This window comes from Mirounga leonina, unplaced genomic scaffold, assembly GCF_011800145.1.
Source record: "Mirounga leonina isolate KUSES-001 unplaced genomic scaffold, KU_Mleo_1.0 Mir_201, whole genome shotgun sequence".
Classification (NCBI taxonomy): Eukaryota; Metazoa; Chordata; class Mammalia; order Carnivora; family Phocidae; genus Mirounga; species Mirounga leonina.
Window position 1 is genome coordinate 1,694,492 of NW_023270504.1, and position 12,185 is coordinate 1,706,676.

General features: G+C 32.8%; 1 protein-coding gene and 1 pseudogene across 4 annotated transcripts in view; both read left to right on the plus strand.

Moving 5' to 3' along the window:
* Positions 1-12,185, plus strand: part of CPNE8 (copine 8) — a 224,172-nt gene that overhangs the window by 195,202 nt on the left and 16,785 nt on the right. The gene's annotated exons all lie outside the window — the stretch shown is intronic.
* On the plus strand, positions 1,841-1,997 carry LOC118025832 (annotated as a pseudogene).

Below are 12,185 nucleotides of genomic sequence, written 5' to 3' on the forward strand. Positions count from 1 at the left end.
TTTCTTCTCATTTACCTCCAAGGAAGTGAGGAAAAAGATACAGTGGAAAGAGTCTCCATTGAGCTATCATAATACGTTGCTAAGAACTTTACATCAAAGTCTCAAGTGAAGAATATAACACTGAGTTATATCAGGACCTGTATTTGTTCAACCAAGAAGTGTTTTATTCTTTGAAAAGGCAGCCACGAGAGCAATAACAAGATCGATTATGATCTCAACAGTGTAAATCATTCAATCTAATATCACATTCCATAGTAACATGGAAGTAATAAGAGACCATGAAGACAACTAAAACCTTTTAGTGATATATAGGGCACATTATTTTAACCTCTTTGAAATTAATATAATAGCTAATTTTAAAAATTCCCAGAGCTCTACCTGTATATAGTACATAGTATTGAGATCAGAATATAATTGCTTATGATTCCAGTTACATGTTCTGGAAAAAGTTTTTAAATGTAAAAATCTGTATACATTTGTTTATCATTTTTTTCATCAGCGCATAAATAAATAAATTAGACACCATTTTTAAAATCCCTAAAAGGTTTGACCCAGTTGCAAATCCTATGAAACACTGCCTTATTTTTAGAAAATGAAAAATGTGTAGCTTTTGCATCCTTCCCAATATGTAGTCAGAACTTGAAAATACACTGCATTTGGATAAGTGGATCAATGCCTAAAAGGTGATAAGAAACCTCAGTTCTCTGTTAAAGATTCTGGTACTATATCATCTCCATATTGGACATCACAAGTGACTTAAATGTGTTCTACTTTCCATTATCTGGGACATAGACAAGATACTAAAATACCCCTGTACCCAGCGCTGACCCCAGCGGAACTCTCCCGTGGAAGTCCACCTAAGGTTGACAGTGATACACATTGATGACCATTCTCTGAGTGTGACCCTATGGCTCAGGTTTTTGAAACATTTTCTCATCCACAATCTGTTTTAAGTTATGAATTTCATATCTCATCCCCGGACACACACACCTAAAAAAAAAGGATTATTTATGACATAATACTATCCTTATCTTCTATTTCCTCTTTCTTTCTATGGTGTCCTATTCTTTTCTGTTATTCTTTTTATTTTTTTAATACAGGTCTCGACCCACAAAATTGATTTCAAAATCCACTAATGGGTCATTACCTGTAATATGAAAACCATATCCTACTAATTGTATTAGCCTATATAAATAGTGTTATCTATATTTTATTTCCTAGTTTTTTGAGGGTTGTCAAATGAAGTAGTATTAAAAAAAATATTATCACAAAATAAATTATAGTTGACTCTCATTCTCTCTCACACACTACCATTGAGATCACTGTCTTTTATAAAAAGATATGGGAAAAATGATAGGATTTATTTTGTGCAGACTCATGCTGGTTATTGTAAATGTTCTCATGAGTGCTTACTGGTTAACTTTGTATCTTTTACCCTGGATATCTCTACTGTTAAAGTTAAACTTTTCGATATAAAATTTCTAGGTGCTTTTCTATATACCATTTAAAACTATAGGCTCTACATTGTCCTCATACAATTTTTCATGTTTTGTCCAGCATTTTAAAAAATTCTTAAATATAAGGGTAGTTGCCAGCTAATACTTTCAGACTCTGACAATAATCCGTAATCTAATAATTCTTCATTCTTATTTTTTGATGAGAGAAAATAAGAAACACATAAGATAATGGCTTTTGGGGAATCATCTTTCCTTCCAATATGATCTGAAGTTCCATGTATCTACTCTTATTATGAAGCTTTATAAGAAATGCTTTTCTCTTTTACTTTATCTTTGAGAATAACATTTACTTTAATTTTTAAGCTTTTTATTAAGACATGATTAGCTTTGCGCAGTGGCAGTATCGTAGCCAATGAGGTTTATCCGAGGCGCGATTATTGCTAATTGAAAACTTATTAAGACATGATTTCTGTCTGATCCAAAATTACCATCCAAAATACTTATCAATTAAAAGACAAGCTACTATTTTGTTCTAAATCATGAGAGTGCCATAGTTACAATATGTATGACCCCTGTCTAAACAAAATTCCTTGAAAATTTTGTCACTTTTAAATGCATCCATCAGTGCTTCACCATGCCCATCATATAGGAGGTAAGTACTTAGCAAATGTCTAATAAATGAATTCTGTATATGTTAAGATATTTGTCATTAAAAATATTTTCTATAAAGTTAAAAGCAAATGTATAGCCTGCTTTTTTATTTGCTTGATTTTTTTCTTCTTAAAAAGTGTGTTTTCTATATTGATAAAAGTTTAGTTATTTGTAATATTTAGTTATTTGTAATTCATAACCATTCCCACCTAAATACTAAAAAGTATTTAGTTATTTATTTGTAATTTCTATAAACATTTTGAAGAATGCTTATTCTTATTCTTTTTAAGAATAATAATTTTAAGGTTATGCTTATTTTTAGAACCGAAGTCTATGTGGTAAGACTATCGACTTTTACAATAATATTGAGATGACAATATTGTGAGTCACAACCCAAAGCATCATGTTTTTAAAACTTGAAAGTTTTATGTGCTATTCTGAGGTTTTCCGACCCCCTGCCTCTAATTTCCTGCCTGACCAGTTTTCCTTTCATAGAGTTGTCTGGGGAACAGCATTTCAGATGATGTAAAAATTCCACTCAACATCCTTGATGCTCTGTCACAAATTTCAATTCAAACACTTTAGTTTGGTATTTAACAACTTTTAATATCCAGCTACCACCACCCATCCAACCTCATTTCCCCCCACGTTCTCCCAAATGTGCTGTACTCCAGTCATAGAGAGTCATTACTTCTGGTCTCTGAATTGTCATTCCATGAATACCTCTATCAAAACACTAATTTAATCCTACTCAACTGTTACATGTGGATCTTTTCCCCACCAAGGACAGGAATTGTGACTTCATTACATATAATGATATAATAATAATACAATTTATAATATATATGTTATAAACCAACATAAAGCCCAATACTTTACATTTACTGATAGATCCACACCTGTTAATTAATTAATTAATTTATTTTGTCCCAGGACCCTGGGATCATGACCTAAGCTGAAGGCAGATGCTTAACCGTCTGAGCCACCCAGGCCCTCACACCTGTTAATTTAATTGAATTTTCTGTATGCCATGCATTATGACTACATTTTAATAAATAAGTTTAGGGACACCTGGGTGACTCAGTTGGTTAAGTGTCCGACTCTTGATTTCAGCTCAGGGCATGATCTCAGGGTTGTGAGATCCAGCCCCATGAAAGCGTGGAGCCTGCTTAAGATTCTCTCTCTCCCTCTGTCCCTCCCCCCCGCACTTGCATGCTCTCTCTCTCTCTCTCTCTCTCTCAAATAAATAAATAAAATAAATAAGTTTATAACAGAGAACTAAAGGAACTCTTAATGACAATGCTTAGTTAGTGTTAATAACCTGTAGAAAATGTATCAATGTATCAATCAGGGACCTCAGGAGAAACAGAACTAATAAGATATATAAACACAGATATATATATAAATTTATTACTAAGAATTGGCTCATGCAGTGGCAGGCACTGGCAAATCAGAAATTTGTAGGGCAACCTGGTAGGGTGGAAATGCAGGCAGGATATTGTATCCTTGCAGTCTTGAGTCAGAATTCCTTTTTCTTTGGGAAACCAGTTTTTATTAAGGCCTTCAACTGACTGGATGAGGCCCACCCACATTTTTGAGGATGATCTCATTTACTTAAAGTTATCCAACTGTAGATATTAACTGTATCTTCAAAATACCTTCACAGGAATACCTTAATTAGTAGACTAAATAACTGGCTACCATAGCTTAACCAAGTTGACACATAAGACTATCACACCTACCAAAAGAGACGTATCACCATTATGTTGTACATTGAAAACAAATTTAAAATCAGAGAAATCCTTTCCATCTATGAATTTATTAAGAGATCTAATATCTATAACATTATGCTTAAATCTCATTAATTAGTAAAGGTAGGAAGAAACGTGTTAAGGAAATCATGTGTTTATAGAGACGTGGTTGTAATAAAGTGGGGTTTACTCATCCCCGACTAACCTCAGTGCCCTCTTGGACGTGGCAGTTACTATTTTTACATTCCTGTTCAGGTCACTTTTTCAAAAGTTTCTCTTCATCTAGAATCCTACCTCAGTAACTTCAAGTTATTTGAAATATTTTGTTGGTATATTTTACCAGCTTATTACTTCAAAATAATCTAATGCACCAATGAAAATATCAATGATCTTTTCAGGCTATCATGAAAATTTTACTATTTCCTTCACTTGACTTAAATAGTATGTATTGTTTCCTGAGGACTAGTCATTTGTTTCTTGTGCCTGTAACCAGTTACTTGTTTTGAGGCTGTCACAGTTCAGTTTTTTAAATCTATCCATTTCTGACTATTGGCTAGATTTTTGTATCTAGATATCCAGATCCAGATAACCAACTAGAATTAGTTTTCATTTCTGAGCCCATAATCTATCTCAGGCAATGTGCTCAGTGCTATCATCTGGAATATTTCTTTTAATCTTCACAACAACTCCGAGAGGTGTCAGGAGTGTTATTATTCCTATTTTCCTGATGACAAAATGGGTATGTTAGAGTGGCCATTTGTGGTGGAGCTAAAATCCCAAACAGAATAATCTTATTCCAAGTAACTATGTTATGATGCATTACATACTTAAACCCTTTTATCTCAGTTCCAGAGGTAAGCACACATAAAAGAAAGTGCAACAGAACCACATATGATTGTGGATACAGTCGGTCACTTCATTACACTGCCAGAAGTAGTTTGGATAACGACTTAGCAATATAAAAATGACTGTTAGGTTGTATTGAAATATTTAAATGTATCCCTTTATTTAGTATTAAGATTTAATTCATTGTGTATATCAAAATTAAACTACTTAAATAAAACATTCCTGAGTCAGTTTCTTATCTTGTCTTGTTGTCCTCTCTATTCCTATGAACTATTAATAAGCTGAGAGAATATTCCAGAAATCTGAGCCAGCCATTTATGAACTTTATAGACACAATCCCAGAAAGTTCCTTGACAAAGACTCCAGGGGAATGCATTTGAATTCCAAAACCCTGACACAGTTCACCTCTCTCTCAGATTTATCATAGTAATATTAAAATATAAATTATAGATGGCCTATATTTGAAAAAAGACATTTAACAGGCTTTTAATAGTAAGAGTTTTAATTATGCAGTTTACAAAAGGATTCATCAATCAGGTTCCTTTAAGCAGCAAGGTTCTTTAATACATTTAAAAGAATCTAAAGATTATATGTCAGTGTTACCTCCTTGAAGACAGATTGAGATGTGATCAGCCTCTACTTTCTACTTAACACATTTCTGTAGCATTTTAATTATTTTATTACAGATATATACTTTAAAATAGACTAAATTAGAATAAATGGTAGCACAAGATATGATTTTGTTTGAAACTTAGATTTATTTGCAAAGTGCAACAATATGCCAACGCATACCTCAAATGCCATAGAAACCATGAAAAGTTATAAAAGATTAATTTATGGTGCTTATGGTGATAAAGACTAAAATGAAATTTATTTTCAAACTTGTGTATCTAGCAGTAGTGGGAGCCACACAATAAGCTCGTGTATCTTTCTACAGGATTCAGAGTTAAGAAATATAAAGCATTAATACAAGCACATATTTTTATAAAATAAAATGTAGAATTCCTATGAATTTTTAAGATAAACAACAAACTTCAGAGAAATTCCAAGTTTACTATATCTGCTTCAGACTTTCTTCCTAACTCTTTTGGCAGTAGAAATATATTCTCCCCTTCTCTTAGGGTTACTTTCTGGTGAATCAAAAGAAAACCAAAATGTAAATGTAGTAAGCTCAATAAGCAAGACATGGAGTGGCTGAATGGGTAAAAACACAAGACCAAACTATATGCTATATGCAAGAGACTCAACTTAGATTTAAGGATGTACATAGACCAAAAATTAAGAGATGAAAAAAGATATTCCATGCACATGGTAGCCAAAAGAGAGCAAGCAGGGGTTTCTATACTTATATCAGAGAAAATAGACTTTAAGTCAAAACTGACACAAGAGACAAAGAAGGTCATTACATAATAAAAGTCAATTTATATGATATATTGATTGATATATATAGGTATCCTCTACTTTCAATAGTTCCCATTATACCACTTAACCTTTTACAAGAGATCCTACATTAGGATGTGTTTTCACTACCAAAAGAAATCCAGAGATTTTTGCTTTTATAGATTTCAGTGTTTGTTTTACAGCAAGCTGTTATAGAAGCAACATGAATCATAAGCAGTGAGAGTGTTGCCACCAGGCTCTTTCCCTGGGAACTACACTCAGCATCTCAGTGTCAAGGTGCCTTAGCTTTGAACTGTATCTGTGAGCATCTGTGCTTTACCTCCACTGTGCATCTGTTAACAAGATATGTCCTAATGTATCAGAAAAGCCTAAGATAGGATAGGTTATTTTTTAGAAAAGTCTGGGAACACTCAAAAAATCTTTGCATATAAATTAATGCTAATTGCTTTTTCACTTTATACCATTCTGCTTATGGGAACTTACACAGGAATGCTCTTTTTTGTGATAGTGGGAGAAACTTTGAAAAAATGAAGTATTATTTGGCCTTAAAAAAGGAGAGCCTACCACTTGTAACAACATGGATAAACCTGGATAATGTTATGCTAGGTGAAATAAGCCTGACACAAAAAGAAAAAAAAACTGCATGATCTCACTTATATGTGGAATTTTAAAAAGTTGAACACATAGAAGCAGAGAGTAGAATGGTGGGTACCAAAGGAAGGGAGGTAGGGGAAATAGGGAAACACTGGTCAAAGGGTACAAAGTTGCATTATGCAGGATGAGTAAGTCTGGAGATCTAATATGTTGTGTGATGACTATAGTTAAATACTGTATTGAATACTGGAAACTTGCTAACAAAGTAAATATGGGAACTGTGTGAGGAGATGATATGTTAATTAGCTTGACTGTAATAATCATTTCACTATATATGTATATATCAAATCATCATGTTGTATATCTTAAATAAATAGAATTTTTATTAAGAAGAATGAAATTTTTCTTAAAAACTGTCAATTCAACAGGAAGATTTCATCATTATAAATGTGTATGTACCCAATATCAAAGCACCTAAATATATAAAGCAAAAACTGACATATCTAAGGAGGGACAAATAGACAATAATATAATAATGTTAGAAAACTTCAGTACCCCACTTTTGATAATGGATAGGTCATTCAGAGCAATAAGGAAAGAGCAAACTTGAGTACTACTCTAGACCAAATGGATCTAACAGACATATACAGAATATTCCACTCACTAGCACCAGAATACATTTTCTTTTCAGGCAGTAATGGAGCATTCTCTAGGATAGATTACATTATAGGACACAAGGCTAATCTTACTAAATTTAAGAATTGAAATCATTCCAAGTCTCTTTTCTGAACACAGTAGAAAAAAATAAATCAGAAATAGTCATAAATGAGTGGAAATCAATATACTCTGAATATCCACTGAATCAAAGAAAAAATTTTTTAAAAAATTGGGAAATAGCTCGAGATAAATGAAAACACAATATACCAAAACTTATGGAATACTACAAAGACAGTATTAAGAGGCAAGTTTATAGTGATAAACCCCACATGTTAACAAAGGAGAAAAATCTTAAATGACCTAACTTACATCTCAAGGAACTAAAAGAAGAAAAAGCACAGGTTAGCAGAAGGAATGACATAATAATAATTAGAGTAAAATAAAATAAATGAAATAGAGGATAGAAAAGCAATAGAAAAACATTGACAAAAGCAAGAATTGGTTTTTTGAAAAGGTAAATAAAATTAACCAACTCTTAGCTAGACTAAGAGCAAAAGAGAAAAGACTCAAATAAAATAAAAAATGAAAGAGAAGACATTACAACTGATGTCACAGAAATAAAAAAATATCATAAGGGACTATTATAACAATTGTACTCTAACAAATTGGGCAACTTGAAAGAAATGAATAATTCCTAGAAACATACAATGTACCAAGAATAAATCAAGAGAAATAGAAAGCCTGCGCAGACCAATAACAAATAAGGAGATTGAATCAGTTACCAAAAATCTCCCAACATAGAAAAGCTCAGGGCCAGATGGCTACACAGGTGAATCTTACCAATGATTTAAAGAAGAATTAATACCAATTCTTAAGCTGTTAACAAAAAAATAGAAGAGGGAATACTTCCAAGTTCATTTTATGAAGCCAGCATCACCCTGATATTAAAATTAGGCAAAGGTACCACAAGAAAAGAAAATACAGACCAACATCCCTGATAAACATGGAATCTTCAACATACTATTAGGAAACTGAATACAATAGCACATTCGAAGAATTATACACCATGACCAAGAAGGATGTATTCCTGGGATGCAAAGATGTTTCAACATATGCAAATCAACAAATGTGATCTACCACATTAACAGAGTAAGGGACAAAAATCACATGATCATCTCAAGAGATAGAGAAAAAGCATTTGACAAAATTCAACACTTTCATGATAAGAACTATCAACAAACTAGGTACAGAAGCAATTTAGGTCAACACAATAAAGGCCACAGCTAACACCATACTCAATGATTAAAAAAAAAAAACCAAAGTTTTCCTTTAACATATACAACAAGGCAAGGATGCCCACTCTCCCACTTCTATTTAACATAGTTCTAGAAGTCCTAGCCAGAGCTATTAGATAAGAAAAAGAAAAGCTATCCAAATTGTAAAAGAAGAAGTAAAATTATCTGTTTGCAGATGACATGATCTTATATGTAGAAACCCCTAAAAGACTGAAGAAGACAAAGCAAAGTAAAACAAAACAAACCTTATTAGAACTGAGAAGTGAATTCAGTAAAGTTGTAAGACACATTATCAACCTATAAAAACATTGCATTCTATAAACTAACAGCAAACTATCTGAAAAGAAAATTAAGAAAATAATCCCGCTTACAATAGCACCAAAAAATAAAACAAAACACTTAGGAATAAACTTAAGCAAAGAAGTGAAAGGCTTTTATAGTGAAAACTATGAAACATCAGTGAAAGAAATTAAAACACAGACAGATGGAAAGACATTCCATGTTTATGGATTGGAAAAATTAATGTTGTTTAAATGTCCATACTACCCAAAGTGTTCTACAGATTCACTGCAATCCATATCAAAATCTTAATGATATTTCTTGGACCTTGAATAACTGAAGCAATCTTGAGAAAGAATAAAGCTGGAGGCATCACAGTGTCTGATTTTAAGATATACTGCAAAGGTGCAGTAATTAAAACAGCAAGGCACTGATGTAAAATATAAGCTTATATACCAATGGAACAGAATAGAGAGGCCCAGACAGAAACCTGCAGGTATATGGCCAACTGATCTTTGACAAGGGTGCGAAGTAGACACAATAGGGAAAGGATAGCCTCTTTAATAAATGGTGTTGGGAGGACTGGATATATGCATGAAAAAGAATGAGATTGGATCCTTATATTGCCATTCACAAAAGTTAACTCAAAACTCATTAAACACAAGACCCAAAACGATAAAGCTCCTAGAATAAAACATAGAGAAGGGCGCCTGGGTGGCTCAGATGGTTAAGCGTCTGCCTTCGGCTCAGGTCATGATCCCAGCGTCCTGGGATCGAGTCCCACATCGGGCTCCCTGCTCCTTGGGAGCCTGCTTCTCCCTCTGCCTCTCTCTCTCTCTCTGTCTCTCATGAATAAATGAAATCTTTAAAAAAAAAAAACATAGAGAAAACCTTGACATTGGTCTTGGCAGTGATTTCTTGGGTATGACACCAAAATCACAAGCAGCAAAAGCAAAAATAGACAAGTGGAACTGCATCAAACTAAAAAGTTTCTACACAGCAAAAGAAACCAACAAAATGAAAAGGCAACCTGTGGAGTGTGAGAAAATATTTGCAAACTATATATTTGATAAGGGGTTAATTTCCAAAATATATAGGGAACTCCTACAACTCAATAGCAAAAATACAACTAATCTGATTTTTAAAATGGGCAAAGGAGTGGCACAGACATTTGTTCAGTGAAGGCATACAAATGGCCAACAGGTATATACAAAATGCTCAACATTGCTAATCATCAGGGAAATGCAAATCAAAACCACAAAGAACTATCATTTTCACTTCACACTTGTTAGCATGGCTATTACCAAAAAGTCAAAAAGATAAGTGTTGGCAAGGGTGTGAAGAAATTGGAACCCTTGTGCATGGTTGGTGGGAATTTTAAATTGGTGCAGCCACCATGAAAAACAGCATAGAGATTCCTCAAAAAATAAATACAGAGCTACCAGAAATCCCATTTCTGAGTATTCATCCAAAAAAAAAATTGAAATCAGGATCTCAAAGAGATGTCTGCAGCATTATTCACAACAACCAAGATATGCCCATGGGTAACAATAAAATATTGTACACTTAAAAATTTGTTAAGAGGGTAGATTTCATGTTAATTGTATTTTTCCCATGTGCACACATGCAAAGGGACACAAAATTTGAAAGTGGTATATTTATTACCTTGTTTTAATGGTAACATGAATTTATACATACGTCCGAACTCATCAAAGTGTATACCTTAATTATATAGTTTTTATGTGTATCAATTATACCTCAATAAAGCTGGGAATAATATACTAACAACTGAGACTTTCTTTATGGATGATCAGAAGTGTTGAAAAAGAAATAAAAGTAAATACCCCCACCCCCCAAAAATCAGACAGTTTAGCCACTTGAATGATACTTATAAAAATGAATAATGTTTAACTTCCTGTATTGTTTTTAAATCTGGTAAAAATTTGCCATTTTAAGAGCATCATTTGGTAAGAAAAGCAGAAAAGCCACACTCTTGAACTCATAGAAGCTTTTCTCACTACTATTTATAGCTTCCCATTAATCACATGAAATATAAAACCCTTTATTTCTGAAGCATAGTAAGAAATGCTTTTTAAAAAATATGGGTACTTAAAATTAAAAATGAATACCTGAGGGAGATTATCTGAGTTCTTTTATTAAGAAAAAAAGTTAATCATAAGATAGAAGAATAGTCTCAGATCTGGTTGGGATTGTTTTTCATTGATTGTGTTACCATCAAACTTATAAATTCCTTAATGTTGAAGTTGTTGAATATTGTGAGAGTATTTTTGGCTGTACTTTGTGGAACCAGTTCAATGCAGTCTTTATAGGGTGTGAACATGGCACTTAAACTGTATTCTCTTGATCAGTCTATACAATTATCATTTTGTTAGCTACATGAGCAATTATTAGTTTCTCTAGTATGACAAAGCTGTACATATTTTTCTTGTCGATGTGGTTAATTCTGCTCTCTAAGAAATAAGTTTTGCCTTGACATACTATGCTCTTGGTCTGTCCCTGATCTGTTAACTTGATCCCCCAAGTACTTCAGGTTATGAAGGAGTTTTATTGGTAATCAATGGACATGTTCTTGAACCCAGTTTTTCTGTGATGCTATTTTTCTATGATTCTATGATACATAAATACTCAGTGATTTTACAGAAGTAGACCAAAGTCTTCTTGTATACTATCTCCTAAGAGTACCATTATGCTTGCTTATTACTAGATATGATCTGCATGCTAATTATATATGAAAAGTCATAGAAGTTATTATTGTTGAGAATATAATCTAGATACTCAGAATGTAGAACACAATAGAAAAAAAGAGATATAATAAAATATAACATTCATAAAATTCTCCTGTAAATTACTATTATTTGGTGAGAACTCTGATAAACTTCAAGTGCTAGGTTATGTTCTTATTATATACCTAATTTTTGTCTTTGTTTGGTATCCTTTTTCCCATCTTTCATCAATTTAACAAATATTAAGAACTTGAACTATGGATATGTCAAAAGTGTTTCTTCTATTGCATTTTTTTTATTCAGGTGAAATTCACATAACAAAAAAGTAACCATGTTGAAGGTTAGTTCAGTGACATTCAGCACATTCACAATGTTGTGCAACCATCACCTATGTCTATTTCAAAACAAAAAATACTTATGATTATTCCTGCCATTCTTAAAACTGTATTATAGATTGAGTAGCATGCATGCAATTTCTTTATTAACAATACAGAGGCATGTGATCTTGAC